At 53.5% G+C, this 15,293-nt stretch overlaps 1 protein-coding gene across 1 annotated transcript in view; it reads right to left on the bottom strand.

The window, feature by feature from the left end:
- The window catches only part of PLXNA2 (plexin A2), a 217,485-nt gene extending 202,453 nt beyond the window's left edge, over window positions 1–15,032 (bottom strand). The window contains exon 1 of the mRNA XM_060090971.1: window positions 14,907–15,032. The gene's annotated coding sequence lies outside the window, so the exon portion shown is untranslated. The remainder of the gene's footprint in view (window positions 1–14,906) is intronic.
- Between the last annotated feature and the right edge of the window lie 261 nt (window positions 15,033–15,293).

Here is a 15,293-nt window from a genome sequence, read left to right as displayed (position 1 = left end):
GAGCGCTTCCTGTTTCTCTTGCAGACCCTCCTGCTTTCTGCCCCATGGCAGCCACTGAAAGGCTCTAGGGACAAGGGGCACTCCCCATTGCTGCTGCCTTGTCCTTGCGTCAGGGAAAGCAGCCATTAGCTCCAGATCAAGGTGCATTTTTTAACGCTGTCTGTTTCCAGAAGCTGGGATTCCCCGAAGTTCAAGAGTGGTCCTCTTTACCAGCAAGCCTGGTGCTGCCTCCCTGAAAATGTGCATGTAAGACAGTCACAGTCACCATCCAGGTCTTCCACTGTGATGGACCCCAGTGAAGGCCATTGGCAGCTAAGATTCAGCCACAGATTTCCTGCAAGGTGTGCCTTGTACTGCTTCATTTCTTGTGTGTCAGAGGACTAACTTTGACTAACTTTGCCAGGCATAGGGCCAAAGTATGGTATCCACCTAGAAAACACCTTCCTTGGCTCCCTGGTGTTGCCCAGACAGACTCAGGACTGCCAAGTGCCCAAGTTCAAGCCCTCCCAAGCTGGCTCTTGTGTCTTTCTCTGGCGTCCCTTCCTACTTCTTCCCGGGTGACTCCACTCCTAACAAACTGGTTCATTTGCCGAGTCCCCGAAACACCTCACACAGTTTTATCTCTGTGGTCCCCTCTCCCTGGAATGCCCATCTCCACTTTCTTCTTTGCCTGTCTAAACCCTGTCCATTCTTCAAAACCTCAGGAAGCCTCTAGGCCCCCTGTCCCCAACCCCCGTCTTTCCTCCAAAGTCAAAAATTGCTGTTTCCAGCACACATTGCATGGGAGCGTAGGCTCTTTTTTCATGTGACTATCCTATCTTCCCATTGCAGTAGAGGCTCTTTGAGGGCATCTTTGGCATCCTGTACAGGGGTAGCATGATGCCTTTTACTCAGTACTGCACTCGGTCTGAATCATGGAGAGCAGGGGAGAGGGAAGGGGGGATGCTCATATGTTTTTCTCACCTGCTAGGCTGCTCTAAGCCATGGCTGAACTAATACACTTGGCTCAATGATTTGTCATAACTGATCGTTGGGAGGTGGTGAAGAAGGGAGTGAACCATTTGGGAAGGATCCTGGCTGTTGTTCTTCACCTTGAGCCCACTGGGCGAAGAGCAAATGTCATTGGCTAGGTGGATAAGGTGGGGAGAAGGATGGAGAAGAGTGGGAAGATGCCAGCTCTCCTTTGAAGAATGCCCCATGCAGACAGGGTTGGTGCAGGAAATGTCTTGGCAAGAAGCCGTGAAGCATACACTATCATCGATCACATGAAAAGCACGTAATCATAAATGGTCAACTGACAACATAAAGTGATCAAGAGCAGAGTGGGTGGGGTGAGATCCCTCCAGGAAGGTTTCGGAGCAGGGCTGTCCTATGAGGAGGTCAAACTCACCGTGACACATGTTGCCGGGCAGCGGATGCAGAGGAAAGGCTATGGGCTTTGGAGGTAGACCTGGGCCCAAGTCTTGCTCTACCAGTTACTAGTTCCCTGACCTTGAACATGTTATTTAACCTTTCGGAGTCTTAGTTTCCTCAACTGTAAAAGGCCACCACACAGGGCTGTGGTGAGAATCGATGAGAAAAGAGATGTGAAAGTGTTTTGTAAACTCCACAGTTTTGAATAAACACCAGTTACTCTTATTTCTGTTTTTGGAGAAACACTGTACAAGGGCATCATCTCCTTGGCAACAGTGTCTGCCCTGGATGGTGGCGACAACAAGTGAGGCTCTGTTTCAGCCAGGTGACGGGGTGGTTCTTGTGCGTGGAGCTTGGGGACCCAGCTCCCAGCTCCCCAGACTCAGGCTTCTGGGGAGAAACTGGGTGCTGCTGGTCCCGAGCAGCCATTCCTCCAGTCCCCGGGGCCCCATGCTACCCAGGGCACACCCCCTCCTCTCAGGGCCCTGAGAGTGATTTAAGGCCACTTCTGCCACTCTGGGTGATTTATCCAGGTGCCCCTGGCAGGAAAGAGGAAGGAAAGGAGAAGAGAGAAAAGCTGGCCCATAGGACGAGGAGACGCTGAGAACTGTTCGTACGGGCTGAGCTCCACATTTTGGGGGGCTCTTCGTCTGGGTTTGGTCAGCACGTCAGATGAAATCCCTTTCCGGTATCTTCCTTGCCTCTCCTTCTTTCTGGGGCTTTTCTTTTTTTTTAATTAATTAATTAATTTTTTGGTTGCGTTAGCTCTTCATTGCTGCACGTGGGCTTTCTCTAGTTGCGGCGAGCGGGGGCTACTGTTCGTTGTGGTGCGCGGGCTTTTCATTGTGGTGGCTTCTTTTGCTGTGGAGCACGGGCTCTAGGTGCGTGGGCTTCAGTAGTTGTGGCACATGGGCTCAGTAGTTGTGGCTCATGGGCTCTAGAGCGCAGGCTCAGTAGCTGTGGTGCACGGGCTTAGTTGCTCCGTGGCACGTGGGATCTTCCCAGACCAGGGATTGAACCCGTGTTCCCTGCACTGGCAGGCAGATTCTTAACCACTACACCACCATGGAAGTCTCTTTCTGGGGCTTTTCAGAATCAATAGCCTGCCTTCGAATAAAAAGTTGTAACTCCTTTTTATGAGGAAGCTTCTTAAGCAGGCTGTGTCCCCACCCTGTACCTTCCCACCTTCAGTTTCTATTATTTTTCTCTCTTTGTCTGAGACTCTGAGCTTTTGCAGAAAAGATCCTGAGCTGTCAAGCAGCCTCTCTTTAAGTAACAGGCGCATTCACACTCGCACACACTCAACGGAGCAAGGGAACTGCGGGTGGCGCTTGTTAAAAGAGACACGTGGAGACTTTGGGGAGGCTGGCACTCTGGGCAGAGGTGTGTCCACTTATGGGGCTTGTCTGTGCCAAAATGCACGTGCATCAGCCTGAAGGACCCTTAGCACCTGGGTGAGCAGGGAGGCAAGAAAAGACTTTTCAGGCCCTTGCGGCTTTACTGGGGGAGAAGCGGAGGGCACAATTATCGGGGAGGCTGACCCCAGGAGAAGAATGTGCTGGTGGGGGAGAGGGGGAGACGCAGGCCGAGGGGGAGCGTGCGGCCACCTGGGTAGGAGATGAGAGACTTTTCGAGTGAGGATCTGGCCCCCGATGATGAATGGGGTGTGAGAGAGGAGCCTGGAAAAGGGTAAACAGCCAGGAGGGAAGCAGGAGGCTGGGAGGCGGGAGGAGAAAGAATGTTGAGGTCAAAGAGCAAAGAAAATGCTCCTGGAGTGATTGATTCAAGATCCAACTTGCTGCCCAGCCTGGCAGGAGCACAAGTGCTCAGGGACATGCTTGGCCCGGCCTCCCCTCCCGTGGCTCCGCCCAGGTACGAGCAAGTCTGCTTCTCCCAGACCCCTGTCACGCCCTCTGGGAAGTCTTTTTGATGTTTTGTCCTGAGTCTCCAAGGGACCCCGCTGTAGTATAAACTAGCATTTGTGCAGCGACCTTACAGTTGACTAAGAATTTCATGTATGTTATCCCTTTAATGTACCCCATATGCAAGCCTGTGAGGGAGAGAACAGGGTCAGCATCACCACTTCACCGGTGAGACTTAGGTAGACCTGAGGTGAAATATTTTGGAGAAGGTACCTGATGTGGAAGTGGGCCTTGGACCTGGGGCTCCTGGAGTTACACCTGTCTCCCTGCTGCCCTGCTGGCTGGAGTCCAAGTAACATCACCGAGGACAGACCCCTGACTCCAGAGATCAGCCTCCCCACAGGCAGGCCAGGCTCTGGCCATACCTGGGATATGCCGTCCCCACTCTTTTGGAATGGGGGTGCAGTGCAAGGAGCTCAACTCAGGCTTGAGTTCTTGGGGACACCCTGCGAGAGAGGAAAAAGACTGGCTGGGGGTTTGTGGCCCTCCACCAAATGCCACTTGGCTCCTGCCCAGCCCTGGGGAGGAGCTGAGGACTGGAGATGCCCCAAGGGCTGGCGTGGGTGGTGGCAGATGGAAAGAAATCAGAAGCAGGGCTTTGTAGGGGGAGAGGCTGGGGTACCAAAATCCCCTCCCCACCCAACCTGCTCTTATCAGTGGCACAGAAAACTATTTGCCGACTCCCCTTCTGAAGACCTTGCTTCCACAATCCCTGCAGCCTGGCCTGAGACCGTAGGCAGCTCCTACCTGCCTCTGACTTGCTTTCCCCCATCTTCTCCCAGCTCTCTACCCTGGCTCTGCGGCGCTCTGATTCCCAACCCTGGCAGATCACTGATTAATTTAGGGCTGTTTAATAACCCTTCTATTTCGATGAAACAAGCTGTCTCGTTTTCTTTATTTTTAACACCGACTTTTTGTTGCTCTGCTAAGCATCTCGCTGCCATTTAAATTTCTCTGTCTCCAACCAAGCTGATAATAGACTGGAGTGAGCAGCTGCTTCCGTCCTGTTTATGACAATGATTAGAAGTTAGAGCTTTGCAGGCAGAGAGCTGACCAAGTCTCAGCACACGCGGGTCTGCGCCCTGCTTGTAGACTGAGTGCTCATTTTAACACGATTAGAACAATTCTGGCTCCAGGGGAGGCCAGGGCTTATCCCAGCCCAGCCTTCCTGGCACCCCGCTCTGAGGGGAGTCATGGGGATGAAGGTGTGAGAACGAGCTCTGTTTACTGTGGAATTTAGGCCTGCAGCTGCGGGTCCTTCTCACGGACCTGACACATCCTCACTTCTCAAAAGAGCCTTTTCCTCCACTGAATTCACTGAGCCACAAACAGAAAGACTCAAGGGTAGAGGACTGGGACGTGGGTGGGGACCTCAGCCACCCCTCTTATACCTTCCTGCTCCACACAGGAAACCCTTCTTGAGACCTGGTCATCATCTTCCAATCTCTGCTTGAATTCCCCAAATGATGTAGAGCCCATTCCCTGCCTAGACGGCCCCTTCTGGGTTGCATGGCCCTGGTTAATCTCTCTCTCCTGTGTTCCTGCAACACTTAACTTGCATGACCATTATTTGTGTGTATCCCCTTTTTCCCTTGCCACACCGGAAGCTCTCAAGAGCCACGCCAGCCACTTGCCTCCCTCCCATAATACTCGCCACATAGTAGATATTCAATAAACATTTGTTCAAAGTAAATCATGTTATGCCAACTCCAGTCTCCTTGCAAGTAATGTACAGTACGTTTCTTCTGCCTGGGCAGGCTCCTGGTGAAGTGGCCTGTTTGTCTCTACCTGGACAAGTGTTCCGCCTCTTCCTGTCCTCAGGCCACAAATGGCCCTAATGAGCCAGGGCCCTGCTATTTCCTCCAGGCCTGGAGTGACTACACAGCTGGCGGAAACCTTGGCCGAGGCTGGGGGCTTGTGGTAGAAGCCAATCAGGTGGCCTGGACCAGGTTCCTCTGGATCCCAGTTCCGCCTCGCATCTCCTCTGGGTCAGCCACGGCTGCCTGAGAAAGCTCGCAGGTGCGTGGTAGACAAACCCTGGCCGGCCCAGGCTCCCACCTCCCGCTCTGGCAGCCTCCCAGCCAGCACAGTCTGCAGGCGGCTGCTCGGGTCATTGTCTCACCCCCTTCAAGTTGTGAATGCAGAGCCTATAGAGACCTCCACGCAAGCAGGACCCATGCTGCCTCTGGGGAGGGAGGGGTGGCTGGGCTTTGCCAGGGCCATTGACTCTGAAAATAGCAAGGCCTGCGGTGGATGGAGGAAAGCTGGCTGGAGCTACTTAAGGGAGGGGGGCCTTTCTACTCACTGCCCAGTGCCACAGAGAGGGATCGGGGTGTCCTAGGGCCGGCGGACTGGCAGAGCAGGGGAGAGGTCACTTCTCGGGGACTCCCGCTCAAACCCAAGGGAGAGCACAGGGTCGGGGAATGAGAGAATGGAAAGAGAAGGTGGCTACATGGGCAGGTGGAGAGAGTGTGCTGGGCCAGGCCGGGGCAAACAGACCTCCTCACAGGTGGACACCGTGACTGGCCACTCACTGTGTGACGCAGGGAAATCCACTCTCCCAGGCTGGACTTGGCTGCTGCATCTATGATGTGGGCCTGGGTAAAGCTGTTATCAAATCCCCAGAAACATTTCTCAAGTATTCTACATGTAACACCCGTTCTTTTGTAATTCAAACTGTTTTCTTCATAATATTCTAGAAAAGAAACTCAAGGCATCTTGTCACACTCCTTTTCCACCGCTGGCTCTTGCAGTGCTGTCGAAGGCACGGGGCTCCCCTCCTCTCATAGCCCCCTTCCCACGCTCTGTGCGTCCAACAAGGGACAAGGCTCTGTGCTGCAGCAGGGAGGGCCCGGGGGCGTTTCTTGGGCTAGCACAAGATAGCTGATGCTTCTCCCCAGACATCTTGCTATGTTCTGCCCAGGGGTCAGCGCTGGCCAAGGATCTAATCCCTGAGCTCCAGGGTCCAGCTTGGGCTCTGGCCCCAGCTCCTGCTGATGCTTTTCATGCTGTGTCCATCCCATTGATATCCATACTCCTAGGAGCTCTCTCTGTAGAGAGATGTAAGCCGTTTGCAGGCAGGCAGCTAGGGGCCCGTGAGCTCCGCCCCTTGCCCTGCCATGGGAGGCTGACTCCCAGAAAAATGCCAGCTTACCAGTTCTGTGACAGTATCATTCATCTCTCCTCTTAGACTTGAAGGCATCAAAGCCCCAAGGGTAGCAAATTCAGAATTCAAACTCCAGCCCCACTGGTTAGTGCTAACCCCACACCATGCATGTGGCCCCAGTGCCAGGATCACCATTTGTTCTCCTCTCTGTTTCCAGTCTTCACTGAATCTTTAGCCCTTCATCTATTTTTACATATCAAAACCTTTAGCACACAGATTTTCTTTAAATAAAAATCTTATTTTTTCTCAGAAAATTCCAAACAAATTCAGACACACACACACAGAGAGAGAGAGAGAGAGAGAGAGAGAGGAGAAAAACATCCCTAGCTTGGCTGTATTCCTGCTCTAAATTTTAGAATAATTTTACACATTTGCAACAACTGTCATTTTTCCAAATGCCCAAACACTATCTTCCCATGCCCGGCTTCAGAAACAAAGGCAACTGAGGGTGCCTGGGGAGTCACGGAAAGCATTCATTCCCACTGTACAGATGAAGAAACTGAGGTGCTGGGTGCGGGGCAGGCAGCAGTTCTCCCTGAGTGTCTTGTGGCTCCCTCTTATCTCCCTCCCGGACCCGGGAGCAAATGGAGGATGAGCACTGGTCAACAGGTGAGAAAGCTTTTGGGAAGAGGGAAGAGCTACAAGTGTGAAGGAAGGCCCTTTGCTCCCACGCATTAGGACCTTAACCCGACACCAGACTCTTCCTGACCATCTGTTCTGACCCCTCTTGGTTGGACTAAGCCTCCTGCGGGAGGGTGCCGGGCGTGACTTCCCAGCTTCACAAGTGGCTCAGATGGTTTTCTCTAAGTCTCTCACAGCTGGGTTCTTGGGCCCAGAACCTGAAGGGCTTCACACCCCGGGGGGTCACTCGGAGGGGGGCATTAGACTTGAATTTTGTTAATTTCCGGATAAACCTCAGGGGGTGTTTGCCTAGCAGAAACCCTAGTGGTGTCGGTTTTAATTTCACAGAGAATCAAGGGACTTGCCAGCAAGGTCTGGGCCGCTGAAGTGAGGGCAAAGGGCTAGTCTTGTCAGGGGACTGACCGCCTCTCTCCTGAAAAACATCACCACCCACGAGCGTGGAGCGGGGACCCAGACCTGGTAGCGCTGGCTGACCCAGAAGGCTCTCAGGTCTGGGCACAGGGGAGGAGCCTTGTCCTCCCGTCTGGCTTTGGCCAGGGCTCCCGCTGAGAACACCCAAGTCCAGAGAACAGGCTCTTCTCCCTCAGGTATGTTTGTAGCTCAGGAGAAAAAAATGGGAAGTTGGGGGAGCAATCTGGGGAGGTGGGAGGTCAGAGGCCAACGTAATATTTACCCAGCCCAGCTGAGGCCTTTCGCTTTTATGAAGCAGGAAACCACTTCAAAGCGGCAACATCCCCTCTTGTCCCTTCTGTCTGCCCGCTGGTCCTCCTGCCTCTACAGGGCAGGCAGGGCTTTCTCACCCACCTCTTCCTCTCCTCCTGAACTTTCCCACCCTCCAGTCCTTAAAGGGAGGAGTCCTCTGCCCTGCTTCCTGCTCAGAGAAGTGCCATGACCTGTCCATATTTGCAGAGCAATTATGACACCTGGGTTCCCTGACATTCTGAGCCATTTTGTCCCTGGATTTCTCTTGTCTACTCTAAGAGTCAGTCATCTACCACTTGGGGACATGGGGAAGGCACTGGGGTTACAGTTCCTCAGCCAAAGCCCTCATTGCACCACCAGAACAGAAAGCAGAAACTGAGGCTAGGAAAAGGCCCTGGAGACTAGACTCTAGTGGTTCTTTACTTTTGCGGGGGGGGGGGGGTGCGCGGATCACAAACTCCTTCTCTTCAGAAATACACACACACACACACACACACACACACTCATATTTCTTAAAAAGCACAGACTTTCAAAGGTTTCAAAGGCCTCTTAAAGCCCAAGCATGCACCCTGGTCCTGTCCACCCCAGTGCCAGGTCTCCCCCGCCCCAAATTTAATTTGGGGTGGCTCGTGGAGGGCGTTCTCCTGCTCAGCCATGGTGGGGAGGAAAATCCGAATATTTTTTTCCCTCTCGGGTTTGTTCCCTTTAACGGGTTCCTTCAGATAAATGTGGTGCTCTAACGGCAGGATTCCAGACACTTCAATGTGAATACAGATGAGTAATAACAACGTTTCCTGATGAAGCACAGTGGCGTCCATGCGGCCAGCTCCCGCGGAGCGGAAAGGGATGCAATTTACATAGAATACACGGTGAAAACCCCTTGGGAGGGTGCTACACGGAGATCTTGCTCTAGGATGTTGACTAATAGAAAACAACTCCAGTGGTGTCATTTTGAAATCCGCGGAGGAGGAGGAGGAAAAAAAAATAGGGGTAGTTCTGAGAGGGTGAGGAATGGGAGAGCGTTAGACAGTCATTCTTGACAGGGAACTATGAAGTTCTCAGACACCCGAGCCTCTCTCCTGGAAACCTACACCTTCCATTGACTAGAGCAGAAGCTTCCAGGAGCTCCACTTCCTCTGACACCCCCCGACATATTGTTAACTCCATTCTGCCTTATATTAAACTTCTGTGAGGGTACATGGCTTACGTAATTCTCCCTCCCCCCCCCCCCAGGATGTTCTTAAGAGTCTTAAAGGTAGGATCTGTTACCTTTTCATCTTGGTACCAAGTGTTACACATTCCTCGCACTGCATAAGTGATGGATTTCTACTTGATTAAACCCAAATGGATTGCAATGCCTGCTTTCAGTACAAGGGCAACAATTCATATATGAAGATTAAACTCGGAGGAGTTGTTTAGCTGCTCTATACCTCTTTTTTCAATCCCTCCATAGCCAAACAAGAAACTAAGGTGGGAAGGGAGGCTTGTACATACAAAAATACAAAAAGTTTAACTCCCCAGACAGCGCAGAGAAGCAGTGGAGGTGCCTTAGTCAGGGCCTCCATCTTCACGCTCAAAGCTTCAGAGAGAACTTGTGCTGGGGGGGTCACAGAGGAGAAGGGTTCATTCATCGGCTACTCACTCTGAGCCCCAGGATTCCTCCGCCTCTTCCTTCTCAAAGACAAGTTGAACTTTGCAAGGGCACCTCCACTTTATCTCTCACACCAAAAGTAATTTTAGCCAAGGAAAAGCAGGATTAGACTTTCATAACGTGATACATTTATCTTGTTTTTCTTTTTTCTTTGCTCTCTCCTCCCTCCCCTCCCGCTTTGACCCCAGGTAAATGTGAGCCAAAGGGAAGCCAAGATTAAATATCAGAGGATGGTATCAGATCTGAAGAGATGCTTCTTTCTGGCCCACTGCCTATCCCCAAGCTTCAATATTTTTCCCTACCCCTGTTAGACAGTTATTATCTCCTCAGATGAGAAAAGCCTCTGGATTCTGTTCTCTCCATATTGTCCTCTGCTGAAATGAAAGGGGGAATTATAATTCAGAGAAAGGCTCCCACAGAGAGTATGAAGACAAAGATTAAATCAGTGATACAGCGTTGACATGTTCAGTTCCTGAAAGGTCTCTTTTAAAAAGTCTCCTCAGGAGCAGTTTTGCCACCACCTGAGAGTGTTTTGAAAATTCGCATTTAGGGAGCTGGGAGAAGGGAAGGCCTGTGAAGGCACCTTGGGGTTGCGCCAAAACTTCTACTGCTGATAAAGAAAGGCAGAGCCTCCTGGTGGGCCAGGACGTCTTGAGAATGCCTGCCCCCTCCTGTCTCCCACCCCCAGATGCATCCTGCCTGCCATGCAGCCTCTCCCTGAGCTGCTCACCATGCTGGACCCCAACTCCTAATGCTGCAGGCGCCTTTCCCACTCCCCTGCAACCAGACGGGCCCAGAGGTCCCACCGGAGAAAGGACCCTACCAGTTGTGGTCTCTGCGTAGTGACAGCTGGGAGTTTCTAATATATCTTAACTATTTTTTTCTTCTTAAAAAAAAAAAAAAACCCAAATAAGCACAAAAGCCACTGTTTAGGGCCAAGCCTGGTTTTCACGAGTCCCCTCTAGTGGAGATAACCTGCTACTTCAGCTTCCCAATTCAGCCCAGAGGAGCCTCCCCTTAGGGCCTGGGAAGACCCAGAAGAGCTCCCCAGGCCTGGACTGTTCCTTCCCACTTGCTTCCCACGTCTGTTCTCAGCTCTTCTCGCCCCATTCACACTGTCAGCCTTTCCGTCTTTATCTTCCTTTTCTGTCGCCTTGCCTCTCTCCGCCTAATCTGTGACTGTTTCTACATCTTGTCTTGGGTCTTGCCACGTGTGCCTTGTTCCTGTACCTTGGTCCGCATCTCTGGTCCGTCTGCTGGGTTTTTTTTTTTTTTTCCCCCGAAGTTCAGGGCTCCAGGTCTGTGGAGCTGGAAATGCTTTGACAAGGCCTTGGAGAAAATGGCCTATCTCAGAGGGCCAAGGCAGGGACCCTCGCGGAAATCAGGCATTCCCGGAGGAAGGGGAACTTTGGCCAAAAGCCCCTCCTCGCCTCCATCCCCCAAGCAAACTTGGGCCTCGTGCGGTGATGGGTAGGTTTGAAGCAGTCTATCAGCTGAGCTCAGAGATCTGGCTCTGGAGTCCTGTGTGAGCCCAGCTCAGCCCGTCCATCCACTTTCCTCGCTATCCTGCCTGTCTCCCCGTGGGACATGCATGCTGTCAGGCAAACAACTGGCAAAGCCTGGGTGAAGGGACAGCTGGCAGGGTTTGGGAGGAGGATGCCGGTGCCAGGGGAGAGGGAGAGAAAAGGGGGAGTGGGGGCCAGGACTGAGCTGGGGGCCGAAGGGGAGAGGGGAGGCACGGCGAATGTCCTGTGGCAGGGAGACGTGGGCATGGGGATCACCCGCTGCTCCTCTGGGTTTCTGAGCATATCCTTCCACACAAGCAGGAGACAGGGCCAGGCCAGGGCAGGGGTTAATGGTTAACCAACTGTGGGAGCAGCAGCCTGTGCACTGCTGGGGCCTTTTCTTTCCTCTCTCCCCCGTCCCTTCCTCCTCTCTCCCTTTACACTTGCCCTGTAGGGACACTGCTCCCCAACAAAGAACTTTCTCGCCTCTATTTCTGCCCTTGAATCCCAGATGGAACAGTAGAGATTCCATATGCCCAAAGCCCAGGAACAGGGCCCCGGAGAGCCTGGGGGCGAAGGCAGGGAGAAAGGGGGTGTCCTGTTCTTACCATCCATCCCTCCTGGTCCTTAGGACCAGCTGTTTGACCCCCCCGGGAAGAACTGCCTTTCTCTGTCTCCACAGGGCTCACCTTTAGAAACGACCAGACAAGAAGGGGACACACCCCCAGCCCTCATTTACTCTAATCAGGCATGAAATCTTTGTAACTAAGTGAAAAACACTGTTTCCCATAAGGGAATCAGTTCCATTCACTATTGTTGGAACAGAGCATCTGTGAAGGGGAGAAATATTCACTTATAATGAATTGATAACAGACTGGTCCTGGGTGAGGGTGGCAGTGCTGGGGGGAGGGGTGTGTGCACAAGCTGTAAAACTACAGCACCTCAAAGCCTGCTTCTGCCACTTTCCCTGTGGACAATCCTGACTTATCCGTAGTTAACAGACTGTAGTTAACACAATGCTCCGGTCTCTTTATGATCAGAACGGGAGTGGGGTGGGGGCTTGGCTTGGAGTTCCTCGCCTCTCGCTGTGCCATGATGGACAGAGTATACTGGGCCCCAGTCTGCGTGTGTGGAGACAGCTGTGTGGCAATGCAGGGAGACAGCTGAGGGGGGGTCGCTGCTGGAGATGGAAATCGTCTCCACCCCTGCCCCCCCGGCACCAAACCCCTTATCTTGGAGAGGCAGCCATAGCAAAGGAGGCAGAATAGAGACTATAAAACCCCCAAACAGTGACAACTCCAGAGCCATAAATATATCATGGTACCTGAACTGGTGAGTTTAGGCTGCTTCCAGCTGCTGCCTTGTATATTTAACTGTGTCACTGGTTTCCCACCCTGCTTGTGTGTTTCCTTGTAACATGCCCATGAAATAAAGATGAACAAAATCACCAGAAGTATTTGGAAACGGGAAAGGGGCCTGGTAGAGAAGTAGCTGTTCTTCGAAGGGTTTCTCTTTAACCTCACGTTAAGCACAGACTCCACTACAACAGATGGTGAACTTTTACATCCATCACACCTGCAGCTTTTGATGGTCAAAAGGTTGGAGAGGGAATGTTCTCTGGTGCTTTGGGGACAGGGGTAGCTATTCAGGGCAGCTCTGAAAGCAGGGCCACCAACCTTGTAATGACATGGTTGCTTTGGGTTGATGGACATGGGACACTACCATTTACTCATTTAGACTGGGGCTGAAAGGCCAACCAGCTGCCCTCTGTCCTGCTCCAGGCTATGAGGGACCCAGGTCCTGGTCCTTACATCCTGTCAAAGAGAAGGGCCAAGTGGAAACCCCTTGCCAGACTCGTGGTCCTGGTCAGAGGGGACCTTCCTGCGCTCCACCGCCTCACATCCTGCTGTTCTTCAGCAGCATATCCACTGCACAGCGCTCCAAATGTCATTTCCATGTAACTGCTTTGCAAGCCAATTTGCCCCCATCCTAATGCAATTTGTTGAGGACAGTGAGGGAACGGAGAGGGCAGTCTGCACTGCCCTTCCTTTATCAGCGGGTCCCTGAAGAGGGTTGGCTAGAGGGCTGAGGGGAACCACTCTTTCAGGTAATGCTGGCAGTGAGGGCAGTTTCCGGGATGAGGAAGGGTTGGGCGTAAGCGGAGATGCCAGGTGGAAGAAGGGAAAAGCAAAACAACCTCACTAGGGTATCTTGACAGATTGCTCTCAGTTTTCCTGGTTCCCTACCTTCTCACCTGACCCCGCCCCCACCCCCAGGCCAAGGAGGGGAGATCATAGGTAATTAGTTCAAAAGGTGCTAGATGAGGGGAGGGGGAAATGAATGAATTCTTCTCTCTTCTTGCCAGGGGGTCAGAGGAGAGAGGGCTGCTAGCAGTTCCTGGAGTGTTCTGGGGTGTCTGCGCAAAAGCTGTGCATTTCAGTTAGGAATAGCTGAATTCCTCCAACCAGAGCTATCTCTTCCCCGGGCTCTGACGCTCTGTTGAAGGCCCCAGAATCCAAAGCCTGCCCAGAGGGAAGAGTGAAGTTTCAAGGTCTGGGAAAGAAGCCCAGAAAGACAGGAGCCTGCTATTGTGTGGGGACTGGTGTGCGGGGCAACTGAATCTGACTCCCAGCTCCCAGGACGTCCAGCTCTGCCCAGCCCAGATACTCATCTTGATCTGATGCTTATGAACCCCGTCCACTGTGCTCATGGATAGAAGGAAGGGGATGAATGGCTCCCCAAATTTCTGTAGGTTCCTCCAAGCTACTGGGTCCGCAAGCCACTGCCTCAAGCTGGTCCTGTCTTATATCCCTTGTATAGCCACTACCAGAAATGCCACTGTTACCCTAGGATCTTAGAACCCTATAGGAGACCTGATCATATTTCCATTGCCCACTTCATGGGGCTCTCATTTCTAGAGACAACTGACTTTGAACCCCAACTCTTTTACTTCCACCTCCCCCATTATCTCTATCCCTCCGAGCTGAGTTTCAGTAGGTAGCTCCGTCTAGGGCAAAGGTCATGCCAAACAGGTGGACATTCGTCAGGGACCTGGGATGGCAGTTTCTGGATGACTTTCTCTCTTTGGCCATCAAGACCATGATTAACATATTTACAGAGACTACCTGTGGGATGGATAAAAAGGGCTAGAGTTTTCTAAAATCCCTACATCACTTATGGGTTGGGGCAACAAGAAGCCCAAGAAATAAAATATTCGAAAATGGCTTATAAGGAGCCTCTCGGACCCTGGATAAGCTCGTCCTTCAACCCCCAACCCTCTCCTGAGGCTCAGACCAGGGGATGGTGCTTATGGGTGCTTCACCACGAGGGCGCACAGAAGGGGGCATGGGGCACTTATCCCATTCGATGCCTTGGTGTCGTTCCCTGAGCCTCTGGAAGCCGCGCATATGAGGCATTCCCCTTTGATTCCCAAGTCCCCTGCTCCGAAGGAACAGCCAGCGGCCTCCAGGGACACCGGCACCAGAGTGAACGTCCCCAAATTGAGCGCCGGCCACAGTGGCCCAGGCCCTCCTGCCGGTGGAGTGCCTCGGAGGCCCGCTTTGGGCTGCAGCTCTCGGGACAGTTCCGCTGCCCCCGCGCTCCCCGAGCCTCAGCTTGCAGGCAGGTGCGCGGTGGAAGCGCGCCGTGGAGCGCCGCCCGCCAGCAGCCCAGCGGGGAAGCGGGGCGCCGGCGGGGAAGCCTGGGCTGGAGGCGGCGGCACGGAGTCAGCCGGCACACGCGCGCGCGCCGCGCTCCGGCCCGCGAAAGTGGCCGACCCCGCGCGGGGACTCGCCGGCCGCAGCCGAGCCCAGGCGTTCGGGGCCGGGACGCCGCGGAGGAGGGCGCGGGGGGAGCCGCGGCGGGGCGAGCGCGCTTCGGGAGACAGGGCGGAGGGCGCCGCTTACCCAGCTCGGAGACGTCGGTCTGTCCTTCCGTCCCCGATCCGGCCGCTTCGGCCGCCGGCTGCCGAGGCCGGCGCGCTGCCCCTCTCGCTGCCAGCAGCTCGCGATCACGGGGACGACCAAATCCACATGGAGTCCAAATTCATTAAAATCCACGTCAAGCCCCCAGCCACTTATCTGTATTCCTGAAGTGGCCCCTCGGTCTCCTGTCCGCGCGCCGCTCCGTCCTCCGCCGCCCCGTAACAGCCCTGCCGGGCTCTGACGCCGGCTCGCTGGGGGAACCGGGAGGCGCCGAGGGGGCGTGGGGTGGGTGGCTGGCGGTGTCTCTCCTTGGGAAGCGGCAGAGCCCCGGCTGTCTTCAGATTTTTCCAGCGCGACTTTCCGGGCTCC

Source organism: Mesoplodon densirostris, chromosome 2, assembly GCF_025265405.1.
Source record: "Mesoplodon densirostris isolate mMesDen1 chromosome 2, mMesDen1 primary haplotype, whole genome shotgun sequence".
NCBI classification, from domain to species: Eukaryota; Metazoa; Chordata; class Mammalia; order Artiodactyla; family Ziphiidae; genus Mesoplodon; species Mesoplodon densirostris.
The sequence above is the reverse complement of the archived record's forward strand: the minus strand, read 5'-3'. Positions and strand labels throughout refer to the sequence as shown.